The following is a 24,731-nucleotide window of genomic DNA, read 5'->3' on the forward strand; positions in this document are numbered from 1 at the left end:
TGGGCTGTAGGATGTTAGCACCTTAGTTGGGGGGGGGACAAAATTCAACCCTGGAAGCACCCCCCTTCTTTCCGCACCCCATTGCCAACCGAGCACAGCTCTTCTGTCTTGTCTCAGAGCAAAGAAATGCTGTCAGCAGGCAGCACCCACCCATGGGGCCCCCGGGAGCAAAGCCTGAGCCTGTGCGGGGAGGGCCTCTTCACCCACCCCAGGAGTTTCTGGAGTTTCCCCCGACCGCTCGTGGATCGTTGAACGTGGCATCTGAGCAGGAGATGGGGAAGGGGGAGGCAAGCCCGCTGCGTGTTGGTGGCAGAGGTTTCTTGTAAAGTTCGATGTTATTGTTAACTCTGGCTTCTGGGGGGAAATAACTCACGAGGCGCTGAAGGACAGTCCTAGACAGAGCAGCTCAGCACGGCCATTCCAGAAGCCAGATTAATCTGCAGCACGCCGAGTCGGGTGCCCGAGGGGGAGGCGGCGGGCGGCGGGGAAGCGCTTACCTCCCCCTTGATCTTTTCTCATTTTTACAAATTTTAAAGAAAAGCAAAAACACAAGCCTCTACTCCTCCTGGTGGGTTTGTCATGCGTGCCGATCGATTCCTGGAAGGCCTGCAGGCTTTCCCGCTCACCCAGATCTCAGGAACGTTGAGGGCCCTCCGTCCGCTGCGGCTGGAGTGGCACCAAGAACCCAAGGCCTGCCTTTCAGGCCAGAGTCCAGGGGAGACACATCCCTCCTGGTGGGAAAACACCAGCTGTTTTGGTCCTTTGGCACCGAGCCTGCAGCTGCTGGGCTGGGGCAGCCCCGATCCCCGTGGAGACAAGCGTTTCTTGCACACCTGTCCGGTGCACAAGGAACAACAGACATCTCGAGCAACACTTGACACTCATCCCAACGCCCTCCTGCATTCAGTGCTTGAACAGCTCCCATCCTTGCCTGGCTGGATCAAACCTTGCCTGCACCCCTCATTCCCCCTAAGCTGAAAGCATGTCACTTCTCCCCTGGGTATCTTCTCTTAGTCTCACTCAGATTCAACTCCCCAAATTAAAAAGAGATGGAGATTGCAAAAGCTTTTACCATGAGGACATTTTATTGGTTGCTTTTTTTTTTTTTTTTTTAAGTAACTGAAGAGCTGTCGCGCTTAGGCTCCTTCCAGGTGCCTCCATCTCCGAACCGTGCTACAACCCTTCTCTTTGCATTTTTAAGTGCCCCCAAAGAGTTAAGAAAAGTACAGATCAGAGCATCCCATTGTTCATGTTAAATATATACAATTTTATTTGTTAATTATACCTCAATAAAAACGGTGGGGGTGTGCAGAGACAGGTGCACATCCCATAGGAAGAGGTAGGCAGGCAGGGGCCGTGGGGCTGGGCCAGGGTCAGCCCGCAGGGAAGGTGCCCATATGGTCAGCCATCAACAAGTCAGACTTGCAGGGCCAGCTTCAGAAGGAGAAAGAGGCAGGTGCTTTAAGGGTCTGTGGTGCCTTATTGAGGCCCCGGCAGAGCAAGCCCATTCTGACTTGGGGTGCTGTTTGCACGGAGCCCCAGAAGGACAAGGGCCTCTGGGACAAAGGCAGAGACCCTCACACAGTGACCTTTTTGCCTGATAGTTTCTAGAGAAAAGCCAAAGTCATACTAGGCTCCTGGGAGGATTCCCTTCTCCCCCTTTGTTCCCAGTTCCATCTGTCCTGGGAGGCTGGGATCCCGTCACCAGCAGCTCTGCTGTCCTCCCCCTGCTGCCCATCCCCCAGCACCCCCCCAGAGGCCAGGGTGCCTCCCCCCTTGTCTCACTGTGACGGCCACAGAGTGGGGGCCCGGAGCCAACTTTGGAATGGCAGCAGGTGTACCTTTGGACGGAGAGGCTCCACCAGGAAGTGGAGTGGACACAAGTGTTTCACCCTTGGCGCCATCGAGCACATTTCCACGGGCCTCTGAGGGTCCAGGGATAAGCCTTCTGCCGGGCCCCCTGCTCAGAGAGCCCCTAACACACAGGGAGGGGGGTAGCTGCCTTCCCCAGAGAGCCTGAGCAGGGCCATGGGCAGCGGTAGGACCCCTGGCGTGTGAGCATACTGAGAACACTGTGCTGCAGGGAGCAGCCCACAGGTGCTGGAGAGACGCGGACCCACGCCCGCCCTGCAGTTCCGCCCCTGCTGGGCCTCAGCCCCCCCCGTCCCGGAGAGACCCAGGCCGGACCATACAGCCCAGCCTCTGTAATATGGGGTGACCCTTGGCACACAGATCAGGGGCTAGAATCTGACCTGGGCGCCCACCTGCGGCCCCCTCTGCTCCAGATTCCTGCAGATGAGCTGAAATAGGGTTCTGGACTCCTCTCTACCCAGCCGGCCGCCACAGGGCATATTAGCGTGGAGGACAACTGAAAAGCTATTAAGACACTTATTTCCACCTTGGGAATCTTCATGGAATTTCCTGGCCCCTGGCTGTGGGCCGCCCCCTCCCCAGTCTTTTCTCTCTGCTCCTGTGGAGGCCGGGAGGAGGCAGCAGGGCCCCCCCTGGGCTTGGCTCAGAGTTTCGGTTGATTTACTTTTTATAGGAACAGTCTGCTCCCCCCCACACTGCCTGCACACCCTGGAGCTCAGATCACACGAGGGAAATGTGGGTCTGCACTTGCCCAAGGCCCCACCTGCCCTGAGAATCATCATGGCCAGATCCTGGGTCTGGAAGCAGGTTACAGGAAGAGGAAGCTGCCAAGAGTCCCATGGGCTCGCTCCTCTATTCTGTCCTCCATTCATCCAGCCAATAAAAATACACCCAGTGCTCAGGTCTGTGCTGGCGGCTGGGGCGTCCCCACCAGCAGGACGGCGCCGGCCCCTCGTCCTCATCAAGATGCAGCCAGTGGGAACCAAATGTAGCCAAACAGCTGCCTTTCCTGTTCCGAGAGTCCCTTTGATGCCGTTCTGGAAGAACGGAGCAAGGAAAACGGACCCTGCCCCCGAGCACGGGGAATCCAGTGGGCGCGCCGTGGGGGGATGGTCTGGGGCGTCCTGACCCACCTGTGGCTGGTCCAAGATGAGCCCCTTCCCCCTCGGGTGGCAGGGGCAGGAGAAGGCCACTGTGACTTGTGCTATTTCCCAGAGACCAGAGAAAATTCTGGCATTATGATCTGCCCACACGCTGGCGTCTGTGTCAGAGCCAGAAATAGAACACGGAAGATTCTTGCTCTGATTTCTGTGCTCATAATTCTAGGGCAAGATGCCCTTACGAAATGTGGATCAAAGATCTGGTGGGGGAGAGAGCGGGCTGCACGGAGCGGTTCACGCGAGGTCTGCGCCGTGCAAGCAGAGCCCTACCGCGCTCCAGTGAGCCGCGTTCCTAAGTGATCACGTCCCAAGCCTTGACTCTGCTCAGCCCGGGGAAGACAGGAATGATTTGCACAAGTCCCCTTCAGTCATGACAATTCAAATCCAAATACAACACCAGAGCTCCTGAACCCCAAGACTTGTTCTGGGTGGGGGGGAAAGGCAGCAGCAGGTGCTGCACGCTTAGAAGAAAGGAGCACTCATCCCCCGAGCCCGGAAAATGCAGGGCGGTCCAGTTTGTGACTCCTGCCCTCCTACTAAGGGTTCCCTCCGATGGCCAGGGTACTCCCCACGAGCCGGCTTCTGCGTGCTTCACTTCAGTCAAATCTCCTATGCATGCAACACTGCGGGGACACCCGAATAATGTCCGGATGTTCCGCATTGGCAGAAACAGAAGCACAGAGAGGTTAAGTGATTTTCCCAAGGTCACACAGCCTGTAAAGGGTAGGATTGTGGTTTAAACCTACTTCGGGGATGGTACTGTAGTGTGCTTCACGGCCCTGGCCTTTCTCTTTCAATCCTGGTCGCAACGCATTGGGGTGTATTGTATATTTATTTTTATTTCTTTTTAAGCTATTTTACAGATCAGGAAGGAGAGAACAAAAGAGATTAAGGTGTCTGAGCACCTGTGATGGAGCAGAAGGAGAGGTGGAACCGGGGGCAGCCTGGCCCCCAGGCCTGCCGTTCCCCAGCACCCGGAGGGAGCGCGCCCTCCCCCAGGGAGGCCTGGGTTCCCCACCCCCATCCAGACCCATCTGGCCTCCGTCACTCCCGCTTGCTCTTCTGCTACTTCCCCAGGAGGTGCCCGCCCTGGGGGAACCCCATCATGGTGCTTAAGGATCTGATGCAAAGGGGGACGGAAGGTGTGTGAGAAGGGCAGGAAAGCCACCTGCACCCTGACATCACAGCACCCCCGAGGTCAGCATTGGGGAAACACCGTCTCTTCCCAGCAGCCTGGAGACCCAGCTGGACATCAGCCCGCGTGGGTGACCTTGCCACCATGTGATCTCAGACCACGTTGACTTGGGGCAGTGAGCCCCGTGGGCGATGCTGGGTGCGGTGCGTGAGCCGACTTTGTGGGTATCGTCGGAAAGAAAAAGAAGGCGGCCCCGAAGAGGAGCCCCCGATGACGCCGGGGCCAAGTTTGTACCCCCTTCTGTGCAGGGTTCCCAAGGTCCAGGGCTGTCCTCTGCTTCCAAGGCTGTGACAGCCTTCACACGTGGCCTCCCGGGACCCTCCTTGTCCACTGCTCTGCGGTCAGGCCCCCTCCTTCCCACAGCCTTGCCTCCCCTGTCCTGCTCCAGAGCCCCGACCACGAACATCCCCATCTTGCAAATCATTCCCAGTCCCCTGTGGCCAGAGGGAGTCCCTTCCTTCCCTCAATGGTCCTGACTGTGCCTCAGGCTCCTGGGCAGCCATGTGCCCTGGGGGTGCAGGCAGGGGACCAGTCTACACTTGGGATGCAGAGCTCAGGTGGGCTCCCCCTGGGTCCCTCCCAGGAGTCCGAGGGCTGGGCCAGGAGTGGGCCGAGGGCGAGGGCGGGCTCTCGTTGTGGACTGAGGCCTGGAGGTTCATGCTGTGCTGGTTGGTTTGTCTGCCCCCGGCAAGCAGTGCAGCCGCCTGCGACGGAGGGGATAAGCCTGCCAGACCGAGGCGACATGGCATGCATTGGGTAAATGGGGATTGCTGTCCAGTTTCGCACAGTTGGAAGAAAACAGGGTTATTTTAAGTTGTTTCTTGAGCGGAGCTTGTCCCTCTCCTACCTGTACTTACTGGTGGGGTGGTGGACAGAGCATCTGTGAGACTTGGGGGCGCTCATCAGAGCCCAGGCCCGGGCGGGGGTGGGGGCCCGGCAGGCAGAGCCCCGGGGCGGGCTGTGGGGAGCTCTGCTGCTCCCTGCCTCTGCTGAGCACCTTGGCCATGCCCGCCTCTCCTCCATCAGCTCCTCATGTCTTGTACAGAAATGGAGCCGTATTGATCACCTGGCCGGGGTGGGCTAGGAGGGGCGGACGTGCTGTTTTCTCTTCACCCTGACTATCACACAGTGACAGGGATATGGCCGTCGGTTTGGGGATGCTGTGCCGGAGAGTCAGGGCTGGGATGCTGGGTCCCGACCTTCTGGGGCCCGTGTCCATGGGCTTAGGCATAACTAGGGAAACACCAGCTGCCTAGCCGTGCCCAGGGGCCAAAAGGGGAGCCGGGAACTCAAGAGTCAGGTGCCACTGGGATTCGGAGGTAACCTGGAGCCCCGCGTCACAGAGCTGGCTGAACTCCCGCCACCTGCGGGGTGCCCACCTGGGGACACAGAGCCTTTCGCTGGTGCCGGGGACAGAGTCTGCTCGTCCTCGAAGCTTCATTTCCTTCCTCACCCGATTCTTGTGACGTGCAGTGTCCTAAGTAGGATGACCCAGAGCTCGGTGACTACCCCAGAGTAGAGGAAGGTCAAGGCCACATGGGGTCGTAGAGGTCATTCATTCATTCATGTCTCAGATCATCACCGACCCACTACACGCAGGCCCTGGTGACGGCCTGGAAGTAACTGTTGTGAACCAGCCGGGGCTCTGTTCTCTTGAGCCAGTGGTTCAGGAAGGGTGGTGATGTGGAAATGCGCTCAAACCAGGGCCTAATTGCAAACTGCAGTGAGCAAGCTGGAGACATATGGAAGATTGCAGGAGAGCTTACAGGAGAGGTGTGCTGCTCTGACCGGGGAATCTGTGTGCTGGGAAAGGAAAAGAGCGGTTACAAGTTATTGGTAGGAGTGCAAAGGAAGAGCCCCACAGGCAGCATAGAACCTGGCCCCCAGGGCAGGATGTGGGCCCGAGGAGGAGTCTGGAGGCCCATGTAGTGGGTCAGAGTGTTTGGGGGGCAGGGCGTGCACAGGGGCAGTGTGCACGGGGGCAGGGTGTGATGTGCAAGGAGCAGGGTGTGCAGGGCACAGAGTGTGCACACGGGCAGAGTGTGCACGGGCTGTGGTGTGCAGGGGACAGAGGGGAAGAGTAAGGTGGGAGTGGGGTGGTGAGCGCCAGCACAGGGTGTTCAGCCCATGGGCAATGCTTCTGAGGCATCTAAAAACCAGGAGAAGCCCCTGGAAGGTCTGAGCTGCGGGAGAGACAGGTCTGATTGCTGTTCTCAGGGTTTTCGCTGGCCGCTGTATTTCAAAGCAGCGTGGGCCCAGGGCAGCCTGCTGGGATCCAGGCAGGACCCACACGCAACCCTGTGACACACAAGGGTCAACGGTGACGGAGGCCCCGGGGGAGGTCGGAGATGACGCTGAGGTCCTACCGAGCCGTGGGCTTGTGACATGGGGCATGCCTCTGCGTTTAGATGCGTCCAGGTACAGAGTTGAGACGTGGGGAGGGCACAGCTGTCTGTCCCCCTCTCTCACAGGGGACTAGATTTCCCTCTTCACCAGCATGCCTCCTGGTACCACCCAGAGCTGAATGACACAGGGCGCTAGCGAGGTAGGCCGTGCTGGGCCTCGGGGTCCACCCGCTTTGGAGCCGGTCCACGCAGCACCCACGGCGCTGACAGCCTGGAGCCCCGTGCTCGGAATGCATCTGTGACTGGGTCCCCCACGCTTCTGTGTCTCCCCCGCGAGAATGTGAACCCGGGGTCTTGGTGCTGCCTTCTCGAGCTTTCTGGGGAAATAAGTCAAAAAGTTAATTTGATTTTGAACAGATTCTTAAATCAGTTCCCAGGAGGCAGAGACCAATTTGCATTCCGTCTTTTCTTACTTAGTCATCTTGGCTGGTATTTCACATGGGTTCTTGGTATTTTTCATGTTCTCTCACTGCACAGACATGACCCTTACAGTGTATTTTTTTTAAAAAGAAGCTATCTGAGAAACGGGAGGAGGCAACAGATTCCGAGTGTTGTGTGTAGGTTGTTCTTGGATTTTTTTTTTCCATTTTCTTTTGTACTTTGGTTTCTGCTCCTCTGGCCGGGAGTGGCCATGTAGCCCTTGACTCTGACCCTGACTGCGAATTTGGTCAAATGCAGATTTCCTTCTGCTTCGCTGCCAGCTCTTCCTGTGTTTCTGGTTTCCGAGTGGCTCCTGGGGGTAGGGGTCCCTGCTGCACACCGCCCACACCAGGCCCCCCCGGCCGTGGCCCCTGAGAGGGCTTCCAGGCCAGCCCCCCGCCCCCAGGCATCCCCGTGCAGCTCGCAGACCCCCTCGTCTATGGAGGAGAAAAGGATCTGACAGGTCTTATGCCCAGAAGAGCTGAACGCAGGGACTCAAACAGATATCTGTGCAGCCGTCTGCACAGCAGCCTTCTTCACGATCACCGGAAGGTGGAAGCATCCCAAGTGCCAACTGACAGACGAATGGGTAAGCAACAGAGGGCAGAGCCATATGATGGACTATTACTCAGCCTTTTAAAAAAAGGAAGGCGATTCGGACTGACCCGACAGCGTGCATAGACCCTGAGGATGTGACGCGGGGCAAAGTGAACCAGACACAGAAGGACAGATACTGTGGGATTCTGCTCCTCTGAGGTCCCTAGAGGAGTCAGTTGGTGGAGACAGAGAGGAGAAGGGCAGGTGGGCGCCAGGGGCTGGGGGACGGGGTGCGCCGTTCGTGTTTAAAGGGGGCAGAGTCTCGTATGTGCAAGATGAAAAAAGATCTGCAGGTTGGCAGCCTGTCAGTGTGAACACCCTTCACGCTACCAACCCGCACCCCTCAAAAGGGTCAAGGATAGGTTTCACGTGATGTGTATGTTTTATCACAGTTTTCTCAAATTAAAAAAAAAAAAAAAGGAAGAAGAAGAAAAGAAAGATCTGGTAGAGCTCTGTACAGATTAAGGACCAGGGCATCTCGCTCCTGGCCCCGGCCTTCACCCTCGGGAGGAAGCATCCGCGCAGAGACTCTCCAGGGGTCCCAACAGCAGAGGAGGGCCACCTGCAAGTCCAAGGCTGTTCCACCGGTCTGGGGGGGCATCAGAGCAGGGCAGCGGCTGGCAGAGCCGGGAGGGTGGCCACTCCCAGGGGGTCAGTAAACACACAGTGAGGGCCAGTAAACACATCACGGCCAGTAAACACACCTGCCTTTGGAGGTCGTATTGGTTTCTTGGGGCTTGTGTAACAAGATCCTCCAGGCTGGGGGCTTAAAACAATGGAAATGTATTCTCTCCCATTCCTGGAGGGCAGGAATCCAAGAGCAAGGTGTCAGCGGGGCCACGTTCCCTCTGGAGGCACTAGGAGATGGTTCTTCTCGCCTCTTCCAGCGTCGGGGGTCTCCAGGCGTCCCTTGGCTGGGGCCACGCCGCTCCAGCCTCTGCTCCGTCTTCACACGACTTTACCCTCTGTGTGAGTCTATGTGTCTTCTCCTCGTCTTACAGGGATGCCAGACGTTGGAGACGGGGCCCACCCTAACCCAATATGGCCTCGTCTTGACTCATTCTCATCTTAGAAGACCCTTCTTCCAAACAAGGTCACATATTGAGGTTCCAAGTAGACTGTTCACCCTGCCGTGCAATGTCGGTGCACGCTCGTGGTTTTCCAGATGAGTCTTCATAAAGACATTTCCTGGCTCTCCAACTGAGGGGCCTGAGGAACAAAGACACCCCAGTAGCAATGAGAGTGACTAACACTTGGGCCTTGGTTTCCAGCATTCTCCGTAAAAGGACCAGGGCTCTTCGGAGAAGTGGCCAATTCCAGGGATGGGGCAGGGAGATAACAAGTCAGGCCTGTAACATCTTGCCCAGAAAGGAAGGAAGTGCTCGAAGAGCCCTGGGGACACGGCCCGGAGACCAGAAGCTGGCGTCAGGGGCTCCTGCTGAAGGAATCGGAGACAATTTCAGGTACAAAGTAAGAACTGGTGGTATAACCCAAGGAGTAAAGTAGGGATCCCTAAGTGAGTAAAGATGTGACAAAGGGAAGCCCCTCTGGACAATAGGGAGCCCGCTAATGGCACTAGTGCAGAAGGATTGGGGAACCCCTGCCACCATCACAGCAATTAATTCAGGCAAGAAATTCCAACAGGCGGTAAAACCAGTGGGTGATAGCTGGGCCAGGAGGGGCCTTTACATCTCAAGTTGTCTCCTGGAAGATACTTCTTTCCACAAAGAGGAGACGCTGCTTCGCAAGAAGACAACACCAGCGCACAGTAGTCCCAGTGGCCCCAACCCGGAGGGGACGGGTCGCCCATATGCTCCAGCTGATAGGAGTCCCCAAGAACATAGCATGGCTTCGTGGACTCCATCCCCCGACCCTTAACCCGTGAGGAAGCATGGATAAATATATCAATGACTGGTACTTCTGTAATGCCAAGGCCACAAAAGTCTAGGAGAGGCTGGCAAGTGGCTCCAGATAGCAGGAATTTGAGACAAGCTGAGACTAAACAGGACGTGTGGTCTGGGATCAGGTAGTGCTGAGACCATTGGCAAATCCGGGGCAGGGGTCTCTGTCCATCCTCTCCCCTTTTTGCTAAGTTTAAAATTATTTCAAAATACAAAGTAAAGTAAAATAAACCACAAAATCTAAAAGCCCATCACCCTTTTCAACTGCTCCCTAAGGCCCACCTTGGACACAGGACATAGGACAGAGGTTGTAAAAACAAAGATCTAAATACCCAGCTCTGCTGATATGGAGCCGTGTGTGGTGGGGTCAGGGGCAGAGGTAGGACTGGGGAAGGTAGACAGTTAAGGGGCATGAGGGTGCACATCAAGTTGTTGGGAATTCAGAGCAGAAGGGCTCAGCACAAGCACAGAAGCACCATAAACAAACTATGAAAGCCACAGCTGTCATTTCTGCCTGCCCTCCCTGAAGAACCATCCACCCAGTTGTTTTGTGTATCCATCCATACTTCCATCCATCTGTTCATCCATCCATCTATCCATCCATTCAGAGAGCCATCCATCCATCCATCCATCCATCCATCCATCCATCCATCCACTCATCCATCCATCTAGCCAACTATCCATCCATCCATCCATCCATCCATCCATCCATCCATCCATCCATCCATTCACTCATCCATCCATCTAGCCAACTATCCATCCATCCATCCATCCATCCATCCATCCATCCACTCATCCATCCATGCATCCATCCATCTATCCATCCATCCACTCATCCATCCATCCATCCATCCACTCATCTATCCATCCATCCACTCATCCATCCATCTAGTCAACTATCCATCCATCCATCCGTCCATCCATCCATCCATCCATCCATCCACTCATCCATCCATCCTTCCATCCATGCATCCATGCATCCATCCATCCATCCATCCATCCATCCATCCATCCATGCATTTATTCAGCCATAGGCCATCAAATAAATGAGGCTTTGCCAAGAGTTCACAGCCAGATAGGCCTGAATGGCTTTCTCATTTCTTCCTCTCCCCGCCCCCCAGTGAATTTGTCTTTTACATTTTGACCTGAGCTCTCAAATGCTCAGTGCAGCTGGGGCGGATTTGCAAAGTGAAGGTCAGGTTGGCTCAACCCCATCTATAGGAGGTCTCGCCAAGAACAATTCCTGACTTACCTACTCAAAATTGATTGGGGAATAATTGGCCTCCTGACTTCAATAAGGCTCATGTCCTGATTCAGGTTTGATGATATAATTACAGGAGAAGATGGGGCCTCGGCGTGCCCTGGACTATCACAGCGCAAAGCTGGACTGCAGTTTGGGACGGGGAGGTGAAGTGATTGGGAGGGAATGGGGTCTGTGTGGACAGGCTAGGGGGGTGTTGAGAGGGGTTATAATCAGGGAGTAGGGAAGAGGACACACAGAGCCACATGGGCTTCCGGTCAGTGCCAACGTGACTTCAAGGGACATCTGAGTGCAGTTGGCCCTTTGTGTGCCTGAGTCATTTGCCAAGGGCAGCGAAGTCAGGCCAGAGCTCCACAGCTCACAGTGCAGCCACTTGTGTGTGGGTTTAGCCCAGAAGGAGCCTTGGCTCCCAAGTGCCGGATTGGCCATTCCTCCTCTTTTCAGCCTTACACATAATCCTTACGTTTGTATAATGCTTCATGATTTTTAAAGGACTCACATATTTTTCCCCCTCTGGCAGATGAGTAGGCTGAGAATTTAAGTGATTTGTCCAAGGTCAACGAATCAATCAACAGAGCTATTATTGAGTCTGTCGGAGAGCATGGTGCCGAGTGCCACAGGACAGGCCCCGTGGAGGAAGACATAGGCCTGGCTGAGCTCGGCCAGACAGAGGGTGGATCTGAGTGCAGACACATGCATGCACACCGGCATGCTTGGACATAACACATACACACAGGCACACAGTCCCACATGCAAACACATACACACGTGTGCACTTAGCACGCGTGCCTCCATGCTCGGCCATTCGCATGCGGCACACACACGCACACATGCCATGCACACACAGTCAGATTCCAGCTTCCAGCCAAGCACAGTGCTTTGCCCAAGGCTGGTGGCAGCATCATGAAGTGACCAGAAAGCTGAAGAAGTAAAGCCACGTGGGTTACAGGGGCTTTGGGAGAGAAGCAGACCTACACAGGGCCTGAATCCTGCACTCGGCAGCTCTCGAGGGACCCAGGGGTCCATACCCTACCTGCATCTCCTCCATCCTGGGCCAACAATGCCACCGTGCCAAGGAAAGAGCCCCTTAGACAGAGCGTCCTAGGACGGGAGGAAACAAGGCAGTCCCATTGGGACTTCCAGCTGCGTTTCCCTCCACGGCTAGAATTGAAATAATCGAAATAATCACGTGCAATCGTGCTAAATAACAATGAGTAACAATAACAAACGGTCGTCAGAGACACCCTCAAACGCTGGAATTTGTTGGAGAGAGTCCGGGATGACAATTTCCTAAATTAATTGTTCCGGGGCCTCCGGCTCCGTGTGCGCGGCAGACGTGGGCTCCCGTGCTGAGGCCGACTCAGGGCGATGGCGGGCTCCCTTCTTCCAAAGAGGAACAGGTGTCCCGGCTTTGCTGTTTTCTTCCCCCCATTACGAGCCTTTGGCTTCTCTGCATGCCTTTGGGAGGAATGCCTCCCCCACTTCCCAACCTTGATGGCAGGTACCGATCTGGGCGCCTTGATTAGAAAATTACGAAGTTCCAGCCCAACATTGAGCAGAGAGCCTGAGGGAGCGCTCCTCGGGGTTCCCCGCCTCCTTCGGCTGGACGCACGCCCCACCCTCCCCTGCCGGTCAGCTTCCCAGACTGATTTAGCTCAGGCATGAATGATGCACATCTTGGTGTTTCCAGGGCACCCCGATGGAGAGTGGGGATGAAAGGCGTCTCCGAAAGCTGTGAGACGTGCCCTCTGTGTTCGGCTTGGAGTCCAGGCTGGGCAGATCATTTGGGGATCTGAGGTGCAGCCTGGCCAGCGGAGCCCACTGGGTACTGGGATACACATTCTCTTGGAGAGTGTCCTCCTCCCAAGTCCCCTGTTGCTGGGGTGAGTGGCCTGCCTCGGTGTTTGGCTGGGACTTGAGTGCATGTGGAAAGAGGGAGGGTTTTGGAATCGGGGTGAGCGGTGTCTGATCACGGGCTCTGCCACTTATGGGACTACAGGAGACCTGGACAAGCCCTCCCTGTAAAGCGAAGACAGCAGGGTCCACTGCAGGAGTTTCCCAAGGCCCCTGGGACACAGGTTTCCACGAACAGCGGCGAGGTGGTGGTGCTGGAGGGGCTTAAAACAACAGAAATGTATCATCTCACGGTCTGGAGGCCGGGAGCCTCAAAGCCAGGTGTGCGCAGGGCCGTGCTCTCTCTGAAGGCCCGGGGGAGGGTGCTTCCTGCCTCTTCCAGTGCCTGGGCGCTCCCGGGGCACAGCTCCAACCTCGGCTCCGTCTTCGCGTGGACTTGCCCCCGTGTCTCCGTGTGTCCTAGTCCCCCCTCTTGTCTCCACCCGCGTTGGATTTAGGACCCACCCTAAGTCCGGGGCAGAGGAGGTCCTTAGCTCATTACATCTGCGAGATCTCTGTTTCCGAAGAAAGTCACATTCAGAGGCGCACAGAGTTAGGACTCGGGTGTGTCTGGGGGCTGCTTTCAGCCGCTGCTGAAGAGTGTGTACTGGTAAGATTAGTATCGTGATAAGTGATACCGCTGTAGCGGGCCCCCCACGGTACCTGGCTGCCCGGCACAGGGTGGCAGGCCGTCATCCTCTGCGGAAGGACCCGTCTGGCTAGCACTGACCACGCCAGGCCTGCTCTGGAGCTGATATCACACCATGACTGCAAACACGTATGGCTTAGGATGAAAACAGTCGTATTTACTACACACTGTTTCCATTGCATTCGGTTCTTCTGAATGTCTGCTGTCGGGTGGCACCAGCTGGGGCGGTGGTTGAGCGGAAGGAACACCAGGCTTTATGTTGTCTGTTCTCTTGGTTGTGCACAGCCTGGCCTCTGGAAGTGCTCCCTGCCCTGGAAATTGCCGCCGACAAATGGGATTTTAGTTGGGGAGGCAGCTGGTGACCTTTAGTGTCTCAGAGGAGACCGGTACACCGCGGGTCCCCGCATGCCGTGTCGGGAAGGTGCTGGGTCACTAAGGCCCCTGCCCTGCGGGTACAGACGGGTTCGAATCCTCTACAAAGCACGCTCGCTCCGCAGGGCGGGCAGGGCAGGGAGGGCGAGGCTGTGCTGGTCCAGCCCACGCCTTTGCCACAGAAGACCCTTCCCATGAAGACTCGGCCATCTGACCCCACGGAATCCAGCCTTCACTGCTGGTGTCAGCCTCGGGGGGCTGTTGTGACCGAGCCTCACAGGCTGGGGACTGAAAGCAACTTTCACCTGTCACAGTCTGGGGGCTGGAAGTCTAGGATACAGGTGTGGACAGGGCTGCGCTCCCGACGGTCTCTGGGGCACGATCCTGCCCACCTCTTCCACTCCCAGGGGTCCTAGGAGTCACGCTGACCTCTGCCTCTGTCTCCGTGTGGCACCCTACCCTCTGTGTCTCTTCCTCATCTTACAGGACACTGGTCACACCAGAGTAGAGGCCACCCTGCTCCCGTACGACCCCATCTAATCACACCTGCGGTGACCCCGTGTACAAACGAGGTCACATTCTTGGGACTCCAACCTGTCTCTTAGGGGGGTCCACACAATGGTAACAGCGCTGCTGTGCTCGCTCGGTCCAAGCCCCCCGGTGCATTTCAGCCTTAGAGCCTGCTGGTATGTCCATCCCATTAACTTTGTATTCCCTGCGTGGTTATGAAGACCCCAGGGGAGCATAAGCAGCTGACAGGGCACCCCCGGGCCCCACAGGACCTACACCCCTGCCTGGCACGGCCACAGGGTCCAGCGCCACCTTCAAGCTGCGGGGTGCTGCAGGCTGAGGAGTGGCCTAGGAGAAGTCACCTTGTCCTGGAACCTTGGTCTTTCGATCTGCGAAGCTGAGATAGCACCTGACTCCCCACCCACTGAGGCAGGGACGTTGTAATCCCGGGAGGGTGGGCACGCGGGGCCCTCCGGTGCTTCTGGGCATTTGCATCTGCCCTTCTCAGAGCCCGCTCTCCGAGGACAGGTTGACCGGGAGGGAAGGCTGTGTGGGAGGCGTGAGCTGGTACAAGGCAGTCCAGGTAAAACGAAAGGATTTGGTGTGTCTGCTTCACCACCAGGAACGTGCGCACAGAGGGGCACAGCGACAGAGATGCGGGGGGCGTGCAGGGGTCCGTGTGTAAGGAAGGGTGTGTGTGTGTGTGTGTGTACTTGTGTTTGCACGTGTGCATGCACACGCCTGCAGCAGAGGGAGGCAGGTGTGTAAGGAAGGGTGTGTGTGTGTGTGTACTTGTGTTTGCACGTGTGCATGCACACGCCTGCAGCAGAGGGAGGCAGGTGTGTAAGGAAGGGCAGGTGTGTGTGTACTTGTGTTTCCCCGTGTGCACGCACACGCCTGCAGCAGAGGGAGGCAGGAGGTGTGGATGCACTTCACGCTGTCGAGGCGGGACTGCTTCCCTGCCCTTGAGAACTCTGTGCTACAGAAGGACACAGGAGGTGACCAAAGAGACCTGACAGGTGACCTTGTCACTCCGAGGAAGCCCACAGTGAATGGTGTGGCCAGCGGCCCCGCCTGCACCAGCGGAGCCGTCGTCCCCAGCAGCCCAGCACGAGTGGGGCCCCGAATGATGGGCTGAAGTGGGGCCTGTGCCACGTGGGCGGTGCGGGGGAGGGCACAGCAAAGCTCAGAAATCTCCTGTGAAAGCCCTCGTCCCCCGTCCCTGCAGGGGGACCGTCGCCTCAGGACGAGGGCCACGTCTTCCCTGTTTGGTCCCATTGGACTAGAGAGGAAGGGACCCAAACTTCCAAGAGAGGAACAAACAGACAGGGAGACAGAGACAGAGAGAGAGACAGAAAGAAACAGGGAGACATGATGTGTCTGGTCCTCTCCAGCAACGCCGTCCATGGTCCCCGGAAGAGGGTGATGTTCCGCTGGGGCAGCCGAGAGGCAGGGATGAGACCCCCACCCCCTGACCTGGGCTCGGGGTGGTGAGTGAGGCCGGCGTCAGCTTTTGCTGATTTCCGCCGTAGAACCCAAGACTCTGAGTGCTCAGACCATCTCCTTGCCCAGGGTCACCGAGCTGGCGATGGCCAGGCCACTTCTGGAGCCTGGCCGGGGGCCCCGAGGCCAGCCCTCCGTTGCCCCCAGGGGCCTCCCGTGCCGGTGCACCAGGGGCTTCTCCTGCACACCACCCGTTCCTTCCTTGTCACAGTCATTTCTTCACCGTCCTCCAGAGATGATACCATGGTTCCTGGATCTGGCAGAGCATTTGTGGCCTGGGAGGGATTTTGGGGTCTTGGTCCGGCACAGCGCAGGGCACATTGGGTGACTGAAGGAGCGTTGTGACCGCCTGCAGCTCCAGAATGTGGGCTGTGTGATGATCCTGGGGGCAGCGCTCTGTGCCTTGGTGCTGCGGCTCCCTGCGGGGCTGGAGGAAAGGGCCCCGCCCACAGCCCCGTGCGCCACAGTCCCCACAGCTGTGCACGTTCCGCCTGGGTGTCTGTTCCCCAGTTTTATCCAGGATCCAGCATGTCATCCAAAGACAGACCTGGTAAGCAGACCAGATGAGAGTATTTTGTCCAGGAGGACAGAATGCAGTGGAGACAAAAGCAAGGGAAAAGCATCCCTGCCCTCTGCAAAGTATGTTTCCATTTGCAGAATGATAAGAGCTGGTCACTGGGCACAGACACATGGCCAGACCTGGGCAGAAGCCGAGTGCACAGGTGACTGTGGACACAGAGGCTGAGGGGCTTGGTGGGGGGCCTGGCTCCTGGACTGGGCCTCGTGCTCCCCCCACCACCCCCCCAGTCCTAATGCCACCAGACCCGCTCCCATGCCACACACCTGCCATCTCCCTGGATGGCGATGGCAGTGCCCACAGTGAGACAGGGCCAGTTAGCCAGGAAGGCCTCGCTGCAGAGGCCAGGGCTCAGTGCATGGAGGAAATCTGTGTCACAGACACATGAGGAGGGCAAAGCCAAGCGTGTCATGAAAGGAGGGGTTGAATAGGCAGGAGGAGGATGGGGGAGGGGAAGGAAGGGGGAGGAGAAGGGGGAGGAGGGAGAACACTGGTGACATCCACTAGGATGTGGGGGCAAGGAAGGAACAGGTTTGCTTTGTGCTTGGGGGTGCAGTTAGCCCAGGGGAAGCTCCCAGCAGATGGGAAGGTGGCCAGTGAGAGGTCCCAGCAGGAGAAGATGCTGTGGGAACTGTCAGGGTAGAGATGGTAACCCCAGCTCTGAGAGTAGACGGGGTGGCCTGGGGGGAGCACAGTGCAATCGCCGTGAGCCCCATATTGCCATCCTGCAGAGCTGGGAAGGCTGAGTGGTCCACCTTGCACACAGTAGGTGCTAAGCAAGTAGGACTATTACATTGCAGAGCGTAAATCACATACGTAAACAGAGCCTAATATAGCTTCTGCATGGAGCTCTCGGCCGGCGGGGGGCTGGCCTCCCTCGGTCCCTTGCTTCTCAACGACACCACTTGGATCAGGACCCAGGATTCTCTTGCTTCTCTGAATCCCTTCAGCCAATAAGAAGTGATCTTGACTTCCCACGCCTTCCCACACACCCCCACCCCGTTACACTGTCACCTGAATGATTTATTCTTGCAAGGAGTTTGCCTCTCAAAAGACATCTATAAAACCAGGACCAAATGGTAAATTCAAGGCATGAGACAACGGCTGGAGCCCTGGGAGGAGGGAGGCCTTGGGGGCCCACAAAGACCTCATCATCCTCCTGTGGCTTCTTGGCCACGTGGCCCTTGTTCTGTCACCGGATAGGTCCCCCTCAGGGGCCCCTCCCGACTGTCCCTTCCCTCCTCTGAAGAGTAGCAGGAGCCTGTCACAAACCTTCTGTGACAGAATCGTACATCATTGCATCTGGAAAGGCCCCCCACGCTGATCAATCCAGAGGTTCTTTTTAGTGAAATCTTGTACCCTGGTATGGAGAACAGATTGAAGGGGGGCAGCACAGTTAAGGAGGGAGAGGGGACCGCAGACCCTCCTCGATTCTCCCGCAGCCGCCGAAAGTACAGTGTCTGCACTCAGGAGGGTCGTTGGAGGACCGCCGGTGTAGACTCCGTTACTCATTCCACGGACGGGGAAACCAGGACCCGGAAATGGAACGATGGTTGCCCGGGGCCAATCCCACAGGAATTAGAAAGAATAGATTCTATTTTCTTCAAAAATACCCACACGTATTATTTATATATGCAAGTGTAAATTATCCATAGACGTGATTTATAGTTAAGATATTGGTATTTATGTATGTCTCCGTTCCCTCTGGAAATTCTTCCTCTCGTAATCTAGTCTCTTCCCTATATTGATCACCTTTAATTTTAAAGTTAGCGCCGGATCACACCAATGCCTAGTTATTCGGTGAGACCATTTCTTCAGTCTGTTGTCTCTTTCCTCCTGGATTTTGTTCCTTGTTGCTGTCCCCTGTTGTGCCTGGTAAACTTCGGTTCAATGCTGGACATTGTGGATGAAAAACTGTAGACAGAATCTGATCAGAAGTAGGCACAAAGCACGAGGCACCTGGGGGGCTCAGTCGGTGAAGCATCTGCCCTTGGCTCAGGTCATGATCCCAGGCTCCTGGGATTGGGCCCTGCATTGGGCTCCCTGCTAAGTGGGGGAGCCAGCTTCTCTCTTCAGCTACTCCCCCTGCTTGTGCTCTCTCTGTCTCTCTCTCAAATGAATAAATAAAATCTTTTTTTTAAAAAAAAGAGGTAGGCACAAATCAAAAGGATGGTATTTCATAACACATGAAAATTATTTGAAATTCGAATATCAGTGGCCCCAGGCAGAGTCTTCCTGGGACACAGCTGCACCCATTTCTTTACCTGGGTCTGTGGCAGGTTCGGAGGTGAGTGGTTGCAGTGTAGACCATGTGGGGCTCCAAGCCTAAACTGCTAACCCCTGGCCCTTCACAGGAAACGTCTGCCGACTCCAGAGGCTGCTGGGTTGGGATCATGAAGACGGGAAGCTGGGTTTCCATCTTTCTGGAAAGCCCATCCCCCTCAGAAGGGTTCAGTCTGCAGCCTACACACGCCTCCTTGACTCCAAACGGCTGTCATCTTGAGGGTGGGGGAACGACGCCTCTTCTGTTCTGCAAACTCACAGGGAGTTCCTGGCTTCCGACCCCCCAGCCTGAGCGTGGACGTTTTTCTGTTGGTTTCTGCTTGTTCCCTTTGACAAGGCCTGTCTTGAGCTTTGAAAGGCTGTCTTGCAAACATGGGTTCAAATGTTATGAGGACCACACCACAAAGCACAGGGCACATGGTTCCCTGTCTGCCTCCATTGTCCACCACACACCCCCCCCCCAGGCCTCCCATCTCTCAGGCCCTCCTCCCTGCTCTCTTGGCATCACGGGGCCTGGTGCCCAGAGCCATCACTGCCCAGGCCTGGCATGTCCTGCCCTTCCCAGCTGACCCTACAGGTGGCCCTGCCTTGGAGCTGGGGGTGGGGGGTGAGGACAGCAGTGATTCCTCATCAAGTGCCCCCTCCCTGTGGGAAAAGGGGGATCAGACAACTGTGCGAGGGCAGTGGGATGGCCACACAGGGCCCCTGGGTGGGGGAGGGGATATGAGGCCCTGTTAAATGCATCTGTTTGTCTGTTTATTGTTTTTAATAAAACAGCAGTTAGTGGCATAAAAACAGTGGCTGCTGTTGGGGTTAAGGACGTTCCCACGAGGGAGCTTTACAAAGTGCTCAGAGCTCCCGTACGAAGCGGGCGGGCACGCTTGCACTTGCCCTTCTTTCCCCCACTCCCCACCCCATCAAAACTGCATTGCAGTTTCCCCAAACTGTAGGGCTTCACAGGGATTTGAGTGGAACACAGGGATAGGCATCTCCGTCCTGCTGGCTCTGTCGACGCTGTCAGTGAATTTTGAAGGCAGAGCTGCCAGCCCGCTGAGCCACCGGGCTCTGTTCGCAAGCTGCACGGCGCGCTGAGGAGACCGGGCTGGACCCTCCCACCTGCCCCTCGGACTCGGTCTAACCCTAAAGGCTGGACTCCGAGCTCGCCAGGTCGCTGGAAGGGAGCTGTTGAGGGGGCTCCGTCAGTGAGCGAGTGTCTCTCGGCGTGCAGACAGAGCAGTGGCCCGGGCCCTAAACCAGACGCCAGCCACGGGGACGGCCTTGGCACTGCAGGAAACAGCGCTGTGGTGGCTGGAGGAATGGCCAGCTCTGCACCGTGGGGCCGCCCGGCTTGGAGCCCAGGACCAGTGCTCCGAGAGGCTCTGGGGGGGCCCTTGTCATCAACGTGCGTCATGGACAGCCCTTCTCTGACCTCTGACCGCCAAAGCAGCGCGTGTCCAAGCCAGGGCCAGGCAGCAAGGAGCATCTTCCCTGGATCCGTGTCTCGTAAGCTGAGGTTCCTCTCTCCACCCCACAGATGTTTATTGAGGGCCGCAGGGGCAGCAGGTGGGCTCTGCCCTTGGAGGAGCAGCAGAGAGCAGGCCCTCAGGACGGGGGCTCATCCCTCGCCCGAGCCTATGTGTCGCCGAGCTCCACGGAGAGCTAGTTTTGCCAGGGTCCGGACGGGCGAGTTCTGCGGGAGGAGAGCGCGTGTGTCAGATTGTCTGGGGGATGCTGGGTCAGACCAACTTCATGAAAGAGGCTTCTTTACTGCACAGTTCTCAAACTCGTGCACCAGGAGTCCCCAGCAGGGAGCTAAGCTTCCTGTACGGAGTGCCCGGTTCCAAGGACAGCACAAAACTGCTTTGGAATGCTGCGACGGCTCTCCAGGAAGGCCGTGGCCTGCGTCCCTCACGACCCCTCTGGGCCCACAGCCACCTCCCTAAACCCTTCTCTTCTACAAAGCAAACCTGGTCTGTCCCTTATCCCTTCCCCTCCCTCCTGCGTGTCAGAAGTCAGCTCCCTCAGGGAGACCCTGTGACCGCGGCTCAAGTGTGAGGGGCTGCTCAGGGACATGGCAACACAGGGAGTGCGCTGCGGCACCTGGTGATGTCTGACGCTCTGAGCAATCCAGACCTGAAGCCGCCGGGCCCGCCGGGAGCGTAACCCCCTTGTGGTGTTGGTGGGGCCATCCGGCCTCGAGGCCTCCCTGGCCCTCTCATCTGACCTTTGCCCATGCAGCTCCTTCTCTTTGCCTGGAGGACCGTCCCCGCCCCTCTCCACGTAGTGGGTCAGTTAGCTGTGGTCCCAGCAATGACAGCACGTGACAGACAGCATCGACCTCAGGCTGAACGGCGGCAGGAGCACAGCCTCGGGGCGGCCGTCCATCTCTCAACTCAGCTGGGCTGGCCGTAGTTCTGTCACTGAGGCTGTCTGCCCTGCTCCATGTGTTTGGCCTGGGACTGTTCTCCTGGTGACCCCAAAAGTTCAAAGGAGCCAGCCCCGCAACATGCCAGGGCCAATGTCTGCCCCCACTGTCGGCCCAGCCCAGCGATGAGAGCTGGGGCAGGGCACCCCATTCTTGGGTGGGGGGCACAGCAAAGTGACGTAGTGGAGTGTGGCTGGAGGGAGGGGTGAAGTCGTGGACCCCCCCATGGTGACATACCTCCCCTGGGGTGTCTGTCTCAGTCTCCCAGGACCCTTTCCCCAACTTTCGGCATCGGCTCCGTGATGGGCCATCATGGTTCCTGTCGTCACTGAAGTGCTCATCATGGATGCAGGGCACGTCTGCTCCTGAGCACGCTTGGTGGGCGCCTGCCCCTTGGCCCCTGGAGCATGGCTCGTGCGGGGTGGGGGCTGGGCTGCTGCTGTCCCCGACTGCAGCTTAGTGTCTAGCCTAGTGTCTGCACGTAGTAGGTTCACAGGTGTTGAATGGACACAGCACTTTTCTATCCAACAGGGACCTTCCAGGGAAGAGATGTGTCAGAGCGCAGGGAAACGTTCCCCCCGGCCTCACTCTTCACGAAGGGCAAATTGGCATGCCACTGCTGCGTGACAGCTTGGCTCCCCTGGGACGGCTGGAGCACGGAAGTCCCCTCATGAGTGACCCCCGTGGATATGGGACGGGGCAGCTTCCACCAGAAATCGGCTCTCGGGGCTGAGTCCAGACACTGCTTTCCTCTGCCCCGGGCGCCGGGCTGGGGGCTCCCGGTGTGTCCTCTGCAGCCTCCGGGGCAGGTCAGGAGGCAGGCGGCTTGGAGCCACAGAGCCGTGCTGGGACAGGATGCCAGGGAGCCCACTCCAGGCGGGGCCAAGCCTGCCCTGATGTCTGTGGGCGTCCTGTGATTCTGTCCTTGCCTGTGACGCCCTGACAGGTAAGGGGTTTCTCACGGGCGTCTGTGCGTGCACCTGCGGTACGCAGCCAGCATCTGAGAACCGCCGCTCCACCCTTGGGGGGTCTTTGCCTGTGGAGGGGGGAGGCCATGCCTGGATCTGCCTCTGTCTGGTGCAGCCGCTGACAGCGCTTCTGTCCCGGGCCACGGCCAACGTGCCGACATGTCACTGGAAGTCAGTAGGAGACAAGTGCGTAGCCGCGGGAGCCCGATACCCTCCAGTGTGGGCCCTGCCCCTCAGGCTTAGGTGGGCGTCTGAAGCACAGGGAGCCCCAAATGAAAAGATTAGGCCTCAGGACTGGACAAGGGTGGGAATCTGGCCATGGTGCACATCCTGGGCTTTCCAACACGGCTGAGGCATCGGTGCATCCCTTTATCTAGAATGCACTTACCGAGCGTCTGCTGGGACCGTGCACGCGGTGGGCACGCCCGGCCCCGGCCGACCCGCGCCAGGAAGGGGGCCGGAGCCTCTGCCCGCACCCCACAGAGGGAACAATAGCTGGGGTGGGAGTCTCTGGCGTCCGCACACCCACGGCGCGCCAGCTCCCGATCTGCAGCAGCCGGCAGCGCCCGCACGTCATCCGCGGGCCGGGAATACCCAGGCCACACGGCGAGGGTGCTCCGAGGGGGAGGGCGCCAGGCTTTGTGGGGGAGGGCTGCGCTGTTCGCTTCGAGGTGTGATCCATTCACCATTGTACGGGCTAAATGTGGACTCTTTACTGAGGGCGGGGCCGGCGCTGCTGGTGAGTGATCCAGCCACAGACTCCGCAGCTGACTCGTGGGCCCCAGAGCCCCGGCCACCAGCCCACGCCCACGGACCACGCTGCTTTCCTAGCACAAGCCCCTCTGCCGGCCAGATGTGCTGGCTGATAGGCACCGTGGGGCTGTCCCGCCCCAGCCCCCGACTCCCCCTTACCGTGGAGCAGTGCTGGCTTCCCGCTGCACACTCCTTCCTCGCCTGCCGTCCTTTGTTGAAATATCCCCATGCTCTTGGGAGTTAAGTGAAAGAAGTGGGTCATTTCCATATTGGCTACTGAGCTCAAAGCTGAACATCAGCAGCGTCTATTCTTGAATGAGATGAGCAATAAATTCAGTTGTGCCTGTGTGCCCGTGCATGTGTGCCTGTGCATGCACGTGTGTGCCCGTGTGTGCATGCACGTGTGTACATGCATGCCTGTGTGTGCCCATGTGTACGTGTGTGCCCATGTGTGTACATGCGTGCCTGTGCATGTGTGTGCACGTGTGTACATGCATGTCTTGCGTGTGCCCATGTGTACGTGTGTGCCCATGTGTGTACATGCGTGCCTGTGCATGTGTGTGCACGTGTGTACATGCATGTCTTGTGTGTGCCCATGTGTACGTGTGTGCCCATGTGTGTACATGCGTGCCTGTGCATGTGTGTGCACGTGTGTACATGCATGTCTTGTGTGTGCCCATGTGTACGTGTGTGCCCATGTGTGTACATGCGTGCCTGTGCATGTGTGTGCCTGTGTGTGCACGTGTGTACATGCATGCCTGTGTGTGCCCATGTGTACGTGTGTGCCCATGTGTGTACATGCGTGCCTGTGCATGTGTGTGCCTGTGTGTGCACGTGTGTACATGCATGCCTGTGTGTGCCCATGTGTACGTGTGTGCCCATGTGTGTACATACGTGCCTGTGCATGTGTGTGCACGTGTGTACATGCATGTCTTGTGTGTGCCCATGTGTACGTGTGTGCCCATGTGTGTACATGCGTGCCTGTGCATGTGTGTGCCTGTGTGTGCACGTGTGTACATGCATGCCTGTGTGTGCCCATGTGTGTATGTGTGTGCCCATGTGTGTACATGCATGCCTGTGTGTGCTTGCATGTGTGTGTGCCTGTGTGTGCTCGCATGTGTGTGTGCCTGTGTGTGCTCGCATGTGTGTGCATGTGTGCCTGTGTGTGCACATGTGTACATGCATGCCTTGTGTGATTGCATGTGTGCCCATGTGTACATGTGTGTGCATGTGTGTCTGCACATGTGTACATGTGTGCCCGTGTGTGTGGTGCCTCATGTGCCTGTGTGTGTGTGCATGCATGTACGTGTGTGCCCGTGTGTGCGTGCTTGGACGTAGGAGGGAGGGAGCGGCAAACAACGCAAGAGAGGTGGAGGCTGAGGCAGCTGAAGGAGCCCCAGCGCTCGTGCTTTCAAAGCTCCGGAAGTTGAGACTCTCCTTCTCTCAGAGGGGCTGTGTCTCGCTCAGGACTGGTCTTTCTGCTCAGAAGCGATGCTGCCTGTGAACGAGCAGGTCTGACCCGGCCTCTGGGGTGTTCAGGACTCAAGGCGGGAGGCATGTTTCCTGGGCCCCAGCTCCGCATCCTGGTCGCTGCTGCCCCGCGACTGTGAGTCCAAGGGACCAGGTGGTTGGGGCCTAGCCTCTGTGTGTAACCCTTTCTCCCAACCATTAAATTCAGCTCAGAAATGCGTATCCCACCTGCACCCCCTCCCTCGAGGGGTGACTGCGCGTGTGGTCCCGCGGTGGGAGAGGCCCTGAGTCAAGGGGTGGGCAGGGTCACGGAGGGCCAGCCCTCTCTCTCCCCAGCCGCCCCTACCCCCAGCCCCGCCAGGCACACGCAGCAGCAGCCACTGTGGAATTCTCGGGGGCCCTCTAGGGCAGGGGTCCTCAACTCTTTCCTGAAGGGACGGAGAGCAGATATTTTAGGCATCCGGGCCACACGATGGAATCCTGCCCTGGTAACACAAAAGCAGCCTCAGACATTTAG

At 57.5% G+C, this 24,731-nt stretch overlaps 1 protein-coding gene across 1 annotated transcript in view; it reads left to right on the forward strand.

Moving 5' to 3' along the window:
• The window catches only part of AJAP1 (adherens junctions associated protein 1), a 112,277-nt gene that overhangs the window by 73,356 nt on the left and 14,190 nt on the right, over positions 1–24,731 (forward strand). The gene's annotated exons all lie outside the window — the stretch shown is intronic.

The sequence above is a fragment of the Ursus arctos genome, unplaced genomic scaffold (genome assembly GCF_023065955.2).
Source record: "Ursus arctos isolate Adak ecotype North America unplaced genomic scaffold, UrsArc2.0 scaffold_32, whole genome shotgun sequence".
Classification (NCBI taxonomy): Eukaryota; Metazoa; Chordata; class Mammalia; order Carnivora; family Ursidae; genus Ursus; species Ursus arctos.